Here is an 11,443-nt window from a genome sequence, read left to right as displayed (position 1 = left end):
AAGTCTCATTGGGTACATATATAAGATTCTAGCCAAAGTGTTGGCTAATAGGATAAAGAAGGTGGTGCCAAAGGTTATTGGTGAGGCACAATCAACCTTTTTGGGCGGAAGAAATATACTAGATGGCGTCTTAATAGCTACTGAGATTGTTGATTGGTGAAAGGTTAATAGAAAGAAGAGAGTGATCCTTAAGCTTGATTTCCAAAAGGCGTATGATTCTATGAGTTGAGGTTGTTTACTATCTATGATGAATGAGTTCGGTTTTGGGTTAGGTGGAGGGGTTGGATAAGGGAGTGCCTTGAATCATCCAGGCTTTCAGGTCTTGTGAATGGATCTACTACAGCCGAATTTAAACCTGGTAAAGGCCTCTGACATGGTGATCCTTTGTCTCATTTCCTGTTTAACATAGTGGCTGAAGGGCTCAATATGCTGATGCTAAAGGCAAGATCTTTGGGTCTACTTTCAGGGGTTATGGTGGGTCATGAGGTTATAGTGAACTGACGATACAATTATATTTTGTGAAGTTGATATGGATATGTTAATAGTGGTTAAATGGATTTTGAGGTGCTCTCAATTAGTCTCTGGTTTGAAAATCAATTTTCATAAAAGCTCTATATGTTGAATAGGTGTGCCCGAGCATGAGGTCAAGGTGTTCTCATCTAGATTGAATTGCAGGCATCAGAAGCTGCCATTATCATATCTTGGGCTACCACTGGGGGCTAGTCCTAGGCTTAAGAAGACTTGGAAGCCTGTACTTGATAAATGCAGAGCCAGACTACCATCATGGAAGAGAAAGCTTCTATCATTTGGAGGAAGGTTAACGCTCATTAAGTTTGTGTTGTCCAGCTTGCCTATGTATTATTTATCTCTCTTTAAGATACCCTCATTTGTGGCTAGGGCATTTGATAGAATTCCAGCAAACTTTCTGTGGGAGGGGGGGTCAGATTTGAAGAGGAAGGTTCATCTTGTTAGCTGGGCTGAAGCAACCAAGAGCAAAGACAGTGAGGGACTGGGTATTAAAAGAGTTCAAGAGGTGAATGATTGCATGTTGGCTAAATGGTGGTGGCGGTTTGGTGTTGAAGATGACTCCCTGTGGAAAAGAGTAATTTGCAGTAGGTATTCCCCGATTGGTGGGGTTGGTTACCTTTTACAAACAATTTTGGGAATTGTTCAAAAATCTAGGGTGGTATTCTCAAGGTTAGTCAATCAAATTCTCACATGTTCAAGATGTTTATGGATAATTCTCAACTGACTGTGGGTAATGGTGATAGAATCCATTTTTGGACTGATAGGTGGGTGGGTAATCTTTCTATTAAGTAGGCTTTTCCTAGGCTGTTTAGTTTATCATCAAAAAAGGATATCACTCTTAGAGTGGTGGTAAAAAGGAGGGCTGCCCAGTCTGACCAGATTTTCAGGTTTAGAAGAGCCTTGTTGGGCGAGGAATCTGATGAGTTGATCAGGTTGGATGTTTTTTTGAATTCTGTTGGGACTAGTCTATATGAAACGGTTGATTGTATACGGTGGGTGGCAAATTCATCAGGATAGTTTAGTGTCTCCCTTTATTCTTTATTGGTGCCTTCCAGTCCCCTTTTGGTCACTAAGATACTATGGAACAATTTATCTCCTCCAAAAGTGCAGTTTCTTGGTTGGTTGGCTTGGAAGATTAGACTTAAGACTTCTTCTTTTCTGCGAAAAGTTGGGGTGCTTGATCCTAGCGCATCTGTTTTGTGCATATTTTGCAAGATTGAGGAAGAGATAGTGTCTCACATATTGTTGTGGTGTCCTTTTGCTTGGAGAGTTTGGTCTTGTCTGATACAATGGTAGGGAATGCTTTGGGTTATGCCTCGAAATGTAGAGGATATTCTTAGCTAGTGGAGAGGGTTCGGGTGGGGTAAGTTTTCAAATTTGATTTAGAGGACTGTACCACTGGCTATAATGTGGTCATTATGGAAGATTATAAATAAGGTGGTGTTCAATAGTAAACAAGTGTATCTAGAGGAAGTCTGTGATTTGATCAAGTTTAGAATTGTCGTTTGGCTAAAAGCTCACTTTAAAGGTTGCTACTACACTGTGCATGAGATTGTCAATAATGTTCAGCAGATTAGATGTAACTCTTAGCTACTTAAGTTTTGCAAATTTTGGGATGTGCATATCTAATCTATCACTTTGGGGTTGGAGGATTGTGTCTTGTTTTTGGGGATGTGCATATTTGCTCTGTCTGTTCTACATGCTGCTGCCTGCTGTAATTTTGTTTGCTGTTGATTGTTGCTAGTATGTGCTGCTATTTTGGGGTTGCCCTGGTAATATGTTGATTTTGCTACTGGTGGATGCTCACTAATTTTGGTGCTGCTAAAGAGGTGTCTCATATGTGTTGTTATTTGGTGTTGTTGTGTTTTTTGTGTTTGTTGCTTTTGTTGTATTGTTGCTCTATTTTGGTTTTTTTAGGTTGCTCTTGATTGGCTTCTCACCAATCTTGGGTCAAGTGCTAACATATGATTGTACTTCCTTGGTGGTGCCAACCTAGTTGAGATTGTTGAGGTTAGCTTTGATGCTCAGTACACTTCTCTGCTTTGTTGATGTATTTTTGTTTGTATTTTGTTATTCACATCAATAAAGCTTTATTTTGCTAATAAAAAAAAATAAGAAAGAAAGAAAGAAAAGAAGAAAAATAAATATATATAAATAATAAAAAAAACCCATCGGATTGGTAGAGAACAAGGACCGGTTCGACGGTTTTACTGGTTAAACCACCGATTTTTCCTATTTTTGCAAACAAGGCCAGTTTATGGCCTAGTCTGATTTTTGTGGATCATCTGGACCGGAACTAGGTCAGGTCACCAATTTTACCGGTTAAACCGGCATGTCCGGTCTGGTTCTTAAAACATTGTTCCCTACAGATCTGACTACTTCTTTGACCTTTTTGGGTAATTATTCAGTAATTTTAGAATATAAACACGTAATACTCCATAATATTGTGATTGGTGGAGAAGGTGGATAGGTAGGGTATTGTGTTGGGTAATTGAGGAACATGAGGGGTATAATGAATGATGATTGTGATTGGTGTAGAATGTGGTAGATGAGGTATTGTGTTGGATAATTGAGGAACATAAGGGGTATAATGAATGATAATTGGTTGAGTCCGAACACATGGTACTCCGAAAATATTTTATAATTTCCCTCTTTGAATTTAACATGAAAATTGGTATTCTAAACATAAATTATATGTGAAATTGCACTGGTCTCCCTAACATTTGTCAATATTGAAGTTGACCTCATTTATATTTAAAAATAAGTAATTAAAATTGACCTCTTAAGGTTTAGAGAAGATGCAGTAAAGTTCATAACATAATTATATTGACTATGGATTTTCTGGAGTAATTTTTTCTAAAGTGACTATAAAGTGATGGGTTGTATGACTGAGATTTAATGTTTGAGTACACCAAATTACTTTAAGATCTTCAAATTAAATTTCAATCATACAACACATTATTCTACAATTACTCTAGAAAAAATCACTCCAGAGAGTCTATACATAGACTCTTTTAAAATTTTAATTCACATAACACTTAGCTCATTTTTTATATGCTAGTTATGCAGATGACAAAATAATGTTGTCTAACCTTTTTAGCTAACCTTTTTATCTAACCTTTTTATCTTTCATGTTTTACATCATCTATATTAATTTCAATCTCTTTAATCTTATTAAAAATGAAATAGATATAATTTTATGAAAATTGTGAAACTTGCTTAGGGGTGTAAAAATGGCCCGAGACTCGTGGGCGGTTCGAAGCCCGCATGCGGTCTAAGGTGGGTTGGGCCCGTTTTGGCTCGGGCCGCACTGGGCCCAAGCCTAGTCCAAGACCTTAGGCCTTCCATTTGAAGCCCGGCCAAGCCCTCTCTTTGCCATAGTCAAATTTTAAAAAAATAAAAGGCAAGTTGCAACCGATGGTTAAATAATTTTTTTTAAAAAAAGAAAATAAATAAAATAAAGGCTTGATCTTGTGCAACAACGGTTAAAAATAATAATAAAATTTTGGGCCGGTCATTTCCTTGCAGAGAGGCAAAGTTGATGCCTGGCCCCCTACTTGCCAGTGTCGCTCTACTCACCCCTACCCCCTTGCCTTGTCAAAAAATATATAAATAAATAAATGTCTGCACTTCTACAGACTAAAATAATAATATAATAGTAATAATAATAAAAATAATTTAACGGTCATATTACCGTTTAATACGACGGTCATTTTTTTATTTATAAATTTACTTCAACCTGCTAAATTTCTATAAATATCTTCCATATCCCAAAATAAATCTCACAAGCAATTCTCTCTCTCTTAAACTCTCAATCTCTCTCAACACTCAATTAATTTTTGAAGTGTCATCCCTAAGTGGCAATTGCAATTGTGCGACAAGAAACTTTATCAGAAGAAGCTAATTCTTGTATCGCATTTGCTAGTCGGTAACATTAATTAGTTTAATTAAATTTGTTAGCTACTTTATTTTTTCATTAATTATTTCTGAACATATATTAATTATTATTTTTTACTCATTGTTTAAATTAATTGTTAGTTCTTATATATTATTTTATTTACATTACTATGGATGTTAATATTCCTAATATTTATGTCGATATTGATACATATACTACACAATATGAATTTGTTGATTCTCCTTCTAATATCCCTCTTCTAACAGTTGGATCATCGTTTAGGGGCACAATTAGTAGTGTTTGGGAACATTTTGAAAAAATATCTATAAATAATCTTGATGGTACAATTACATTTAAAGCAAAATGTAAATATTGTGCACATTTACTTAGTGCTGCATCTGCAGGGGTACTAGTCATCTAAAAAGGCATGCTAACAAACATTTACAAAGTCAACAACCTGATATTAGAAACCAAATGTAATTAGGGGCTTCATCAACTGGTAATTTGCAAACATTTTCATATGATCCTATACGTACACAAAATTCTATAGCTGATTATATTATTAAAAAAGAACAACCTTTTACTACTAGTGAATGTCCTGATTTTACCAAAATGATTCACGAAAGTTTTGCACTACAATATCAAAGTTTTTCAATAAATATTAATAGAAACAAAATTTTAAAGAAATTTAAGAATGTTAAAAGTGAATTATTTGACATTTTTAAAAAATTGAATGAAAAAGTTTGTTTAACATCTTATCTGTGGTCAAATAATGGTTTAGAACATCAATATATCACTGTGTACATTTTATTGATAATGATTGAAAATTAAATAAAAAGATTATTTCATTTAAATTAATTGAACTTCTATACACTGGTCATTTGCTTGGTATAGAAATAAGAAATGTATTATATGAGTGGGCTTTGCAAAATAAAATATTTACAATTAATTTAGATAATGCAATATATTATAATCTGTTTAATCCATTTAAAATCAATTTTATAATTACTTGCTGATGGTGATTTATTTCATGTTCGTTATTGTGCCCATATTTTAAAGTTGATTGTTAAAAAAGCTATGCATGTATACGAGACTTCTATAATTGTAAGAAAAAATACAGTTATTACTAGTATGTCTTTTGTTAATCGAATCTCAAAATATAGAAAAATTTGTCAACGAGAATGAGAGGGGGATTCTTAATTGGACCTGCGACCGTGGAAGAGGCCGGGCTGAAAGAGGTCCGAGCAAGTTTGGGCCGAGCTAACGTAGGCTGATCTTAGGTTGGTTTGCTCAGTCGAAGTCCAGAGCCCATTCAGCCGAGATGGTTTTCTGTCAGCCCAGGCTTTACTGTACGCATATTTATCTTGACGTGAAGGGTCTTCCGCAGACCGGCCTAGCTTGGCTGGAGCGCGGTCGTACCGGAATGCTACTGAGCTCGGTCGTGATGAAGCTCGGTGAGGGACATTGTTAGACTTGTTAGGTAGCACTGTTAGAGGAGGCCGGGATGGTGCCACCGGGCTGCTCGTTCCCACCAATGCCGTCTTACAGTTTGATTAGGCGGTGTTTTTACACTGACAGATGGGAGAGCGTGATAGGAGAGCACCTCCACGTGTCAATAGGTGAATGGATGCAGAGGTAAACGCAGAAAGTTTATAAGCATGATTGCACCCCCCATTCAGGGCATGGAACATAATTTGGTGAGAAAAACTTAACATTCATTCAGCTCTTCTCTCTCTCTCTCTCTCTCCGAGTGTGTGCTAACTTGATCGTTGGAGGGGTTTTCCGACAACACACCACCAGGTAGCTTACCGCCGTTGTGTTTGCAGATCAATCGGACAGAAATGGAGGTTGAACGCAAGGAGTACGGAGAGCGACAAATATCTCCTCCCCGTACAATTGGCACCGTCTGTGGGAAGTTTTGCAGACACAACCTTGTCCTCCAAGCTTATCTGATCACCTTCCATGGCAAACAACGACAAAATACCGTTGTCTGCCATTGACGGTGTTACCCCGGAGTTAGCCAGACGGAGAGATGGACTCCCCGCCGTTCCGAACATAGCGGACCTAGAGACTTCTCCAGGAGGACTTCCAAGAGATGCACGAGATAAGTGCGCTAGAAGTTTTGGTCACTCACAGAGCCCAGACGGACACCGGCGGCAAAAAGAATCGCACGCTCGACGTCTGGAGCACAAGTTAAGGGACCAAGACACCGTCATCCAGAGAATGGTGGCAGAAATGGAAGCTCTCAAACGACAGGTCAAAAAGAAGGGTGTTGCTGGAGTGAGAGACCACAGTGAGCGCACCTAACCACACCGCTCAGACAGCCAGGGCCAACGGCACACCCCCTCCCTTTCTATCACCAAAAGCTATAGAGTTAGAGACCTAGACACGCCTGTAGAGAAGTCTAGCGCACAAGATAGTGCCTACCATCCCTCACGTTCGTCGACCACGTCGAGATATTCCTACTCCGTCCGTTCAAAGGACTTGAGGGACGTCTTGAAAGAGCGAGCCCGCCGACGGGAGGCTAAAAGGGTCCTGGCGCTCTAGCGGTTATCCTACAAAGGTCACCATAGTGAGGAGGTTATGATGCCGTCGCCCCGTTTGGCTGTACCAATCCCTTTGGACAGAGACTTGGCAAGGCTGAACGCCTCGCCCTTCTCCCTTGAGATAGAGACCACGCCGCTCCCAGCGGGCTTTCACCAGCCCAAGTTTACACCTTATGACGGAAAAAGTGATCCGTACATGCATGTAAGCCACTTCCGGCAGGTCATGGCTGGACACAGGCGTAATGATGCTCTCATGTGCCTTATTTTCCCATCAAGTTTGGGCGAACTGGGCTTGAAATCGTTTGAGAGATTTCCAGAAGAGAACATCAAGAGATGGCAGCAGTTGGCGGAAGCATTCGTGACTCGTTTTAAAACCAACACCAAAACGCCAAAGGAAGTGGACCACCTTCTGAGTGTCAAGATGGAGTCGAGTGACACCCTCAAGGCATACGACTCCAGGTACTGGAAAACCTTCAACGAGATCCTAGATTACCCGATCAACCTGGCAATCACCCAATATAAGCGCGGTCTCCCGGTCGGACATAGGCTGAGGGACTCGCTTACAATGAACCAGCCGACGTCCATGGGGCAACTAATGCAATGCATCAATGAGCACATCCGAGTAGAGGATGATGCGACGGTGTCCACCGCAAAGACAAATCCGGTGGCAACAGACAAAAGGGTGGCTGGCAAGGTACACGTGGTCGGACAGGAGACTAACCGTCTAAATGATCGCGCGCGGGAAATCTGACCGTGGACCAAATGGTAGAAACCGGGGTAGAGGTCGCCGCAATAAGCGAGCAGAATATCCTCGCGATGACGCAGCTGATGCTAACAGAAGGTTAAACGCTCGGACAGGCATCACCATGGTATTTAAGATTTCAATCTATCGCATACTTAGTGAAATCCGCGGCGAGGATTACGTCCGGTTTCCTGCTAAGTTAGGCGATGTGCAAAAAGGCTTCAATCGGCGGTACCACTGCACATATCATAGGGAGCGAGGGCACCGGACGGAGGAATGTTTTCCCTTAAAGCAACACTTAGAGGAGTTAGTCATAGCCGGTCACTTAGACCTTTACATCGATGGGGGGCGTTAGAGCCGCGCATCACACCCCGGCTAATCCGAGTAGTTCGGATGACTTAGAGGCGTCCCCTCAAGGAGTGGTCAATGTGATCCACGGCATAGTGGAGCCGGCGTGGGTATGCGAGCTCCGAGGAATGATCAAAAAGACGGAACATATGAGGGAAGTTTTGTCAGTCCAGCCCGCGATCAAAAGGGGGAAGACCGAGGAGAAATATGTGATTAGCTTCTCAACTAGGGACCTAGAGCGCATTCAAACGCCGCACAACGACGCCCTAGTAGTCACCCTCCGCGTCAGAGACTTCGATGTTCAACGCATCTTGATTGACCAAGGTAGTTCGGTTGAGATCATGTACTATGACGCCTTCAAGCAGCTCAAACTCCAGGAGACAGACTTGGCTCCGGCAACTTCGCCACTAATTGGTTTCAATTCACAACCAGAGTGGCCGATGGGAAAGATAATTTTTCCGGTCAAAACCGGATCCATGGTCAAGCAGGTGGAGTTCTGGGTATTAAAGGTGCCGTCCACATACAATCTGATCTTAGAAAAGGGATGGCTCCACGCTATGCAGGCGGTGGCGTCAACCTACCACCAAGCTATGAGGTTCCCCTTGGCTACGAGGGAAGTTGAGGAGATTTGGGGCAATCAAGTCATATTGAAGCAATGTTTCGTGGCAGTGAATGGGAGCCGAGCTACCAAAGGCTTCGTGCAAATGATTGAAGGTCCGGAAGACCAAAGTATCCTTAACGACGTGGGCACCAGGGCTGAGGACAAGGCTATTGAAGAGTTAGTAGAAGTACGAATCGACACAGAAAGTCCAAACAAGTTCTTTTTGCTAGGATCAAGCCTGACCGCCCAAGAAAGGACCGAGATGGTAGAGTTCTTGATGGCGAATATCGAAGTCTTCGCATGGACGTCATACAACATGTCTGGCATCGATCCAAGCTTTATTTGCCACCAACTCAATGTTTTCCCTAATGCACGTTCTGTCATTCAAAGAACGAGGAGATCGGCTCTTTACCACGCCGAGGTAGTCGCGGAGGAAGTGAGGAACCTGCTAGAAGCAAGGGTCATCCAAGAAGTGCACTACCCTCGGTGGGTTTCAAACACGGTCGTAGTACCAAAGAAGAATGGGAAGTGGTGAGTTTGCGTTGATTACAAGGCAGTCAACCGAGCTTGCCCTAAAGACAGCTTTCCTTTGCCCAGAATAGACCAGCTGGTGGATCTTACGGCCGGGCATAACAGGTTCAGTTTCTTGGATGCCTATCACGATTATCACCAAATTTCCATGCATGTTTCCGACCACGAGATAACCTCTTTCACTACCCCAAGGGGACTGTTCTGCTATCACGTCATGCCTTTTGGTTTGAAGAACGCCGGGGCGACTTTCCAAAGGATGGTGACCAAAATGTTCGCTCCTCTGTTGGGCCGGACGATGGAGGCTTACATCGATGACATGGTAGTCAAAAGCAGATAGCAGGCCGACCACTTATCCGATCTAGCAGAGATGTTCGCCATTCTTAAACAACACAAGCTTCGCTTGAATGCGTCAAAGTGTGCCTTCGGCGTGGGATCCGGGAAATTCCTGGGCTTCCTAGTCACAAACCAAGGCATCGAAGCTGACCCCTCACAAATCAAAGCCATACAAGAATTGAAGCAACCAAACTCGGCAAAGGACGTGCAACATCTCGCCGGTATGGCAGCCGTGCTTAACCGATTCATAAGTCGGTCATCAGATCGTTGCCGACCTTTCTTTAGAGCCTTGAAGTCCAAGTTTTCGTGAGACGAGGAATGTGATAGGGCTTTGGCCGAGCTCAAGACGTATTTGTCTTTCACCCCACTATTGGTGACACCCAAGCTTGGCGAAGAACTCTACCTTTATCTCGCAATTTCTCAACATGCAGTTAGTGCGGTGCTTGTCCGGTCAGAAGGCATCCAACATCTCTCTATCTTTTACGTGAGCAAAACCTTGCTACCGGCAGAGTCGAGGTAATTGCCGCTGGAAAAACTAGCTTTGGCATTAATGATGGCCTCCTGAAAATTGGCGCACTACTTTCATGCTCACACAATCGTCGTGTTGACCGAATTCCCTTTGAAAGCCTTGTTTGAGCGGGCGAATTTCTCCTGTCAAATTCTGAAGTGGACAGTCGAATTGGGGCAGTTCGACGTCAAGTTTCAACCCCGAACTGCCATCAAAGCCCAAGCCTTGGCAGACTTCGTCACTGAGTTCTCGCCTGGAACTCACCAGGTATGCCCGGTGGATCTTATTGCGGTAGCCGAGGTGGCGCACAAAGGCTCAACGGAAATAGCACAAGCAAGTGATGTTGGCGACGCGAAACTTGCGCGCCCGTCCATAGAACTTGTAGTCGCAATTGTACTCCAGCCTGACAATGCGACGATGGACTTGGAAATAACCGACCAACCTGTTGGGTTCGGAGCCACATCGCCAAAGGGGGATGGAGACATCTCTGTTGAAACCGTCAATGGCGAGTTTGCGGCAGATGTAGCCGAGCAGTCAAGCGACCATGATCCCATTAACCTTAAAGCCTCCCAGGACCCCTCAGAATGTTGGAAACTTTTCTTGGGAGAAATGTGGAAACTTTTTCTGGATGGCGCCTCCAACCGGCACGGCACCGGACTGGGTATAGTTTTGATCTCGCCGGACGGTTTAACTATCGAACACTCTATCACGCTCGGCTTTCCAACATCTAATAACGAGGCTGAATATGACGCATTGTTGGCCAAGCTGAGAACCGCACTCCAATTGCACGCGTCCGAGCTGATGGTCCATAGCGACTCCCAGCTTGTTGTAAACCTAGTATCCGGAATCTACGAAGCCAAAGATGACAGAATGGCCAAGTACCAAACCCTAGTGAGAGAACACATCAAAGAATTCCAGGCAATTAGGGTCTAACAAATTGGTTGTGAAGAAAATGGCCGAGCAGATGAGCTGTCCGGACTAGCCTCCATGTTCGATAGTTCAACTCCCAGTCCTCTCCTGATCCAGTTTCTTCCAAGGCCTAGTATTGAGGACTCCATGCAAGCGGAAGTACTCTGCACTGAGCTTGGCCCCTCTTGGATGGATCTTATTATCCTTTTTTCTAAAAAAAAGAATTCTTCCAGACGACAAGAAGGAAGCACATAAAGTTCGGGTGAAGTCAGAGCGGGTTTGGCTCTCTCCATCTGGTGCTTTATATAAGAAGTCATTCACAAGTTCGTACCTCAAGTGTGTTCATCCAAACAGCGTGGAAGCTTTTTTGTACGAGATCCATGAAGGTGTGTGCGGAAGTCACATCGGGGGGAGATCTTTGGCCTACCGAGCTATCTCGCAAGAATACTGGTGGTCATGCATGCAAGCGGATGCTCAGAAATATGTTAGAAAATGTGAA

This window comes from Camellia sinensis, chromosome 4, assembly GCF_055761805.1.
Source record: "Camellia sinensis isolate YWXY chromosome 4, ASM5576180v1, whole genome shotgun sequence".
Taxonomy (NCBI): Eukaryota; Viridiplantae; Streptophyta; class Magnoliopsida; order Ericales; family Theaceae; genus Camellia; species Camellia sinensis.
The sequence above is the reverse complement of the archived record's forward strand: the minus strand, read 5'-3'. Positions refer to the sequence as shown.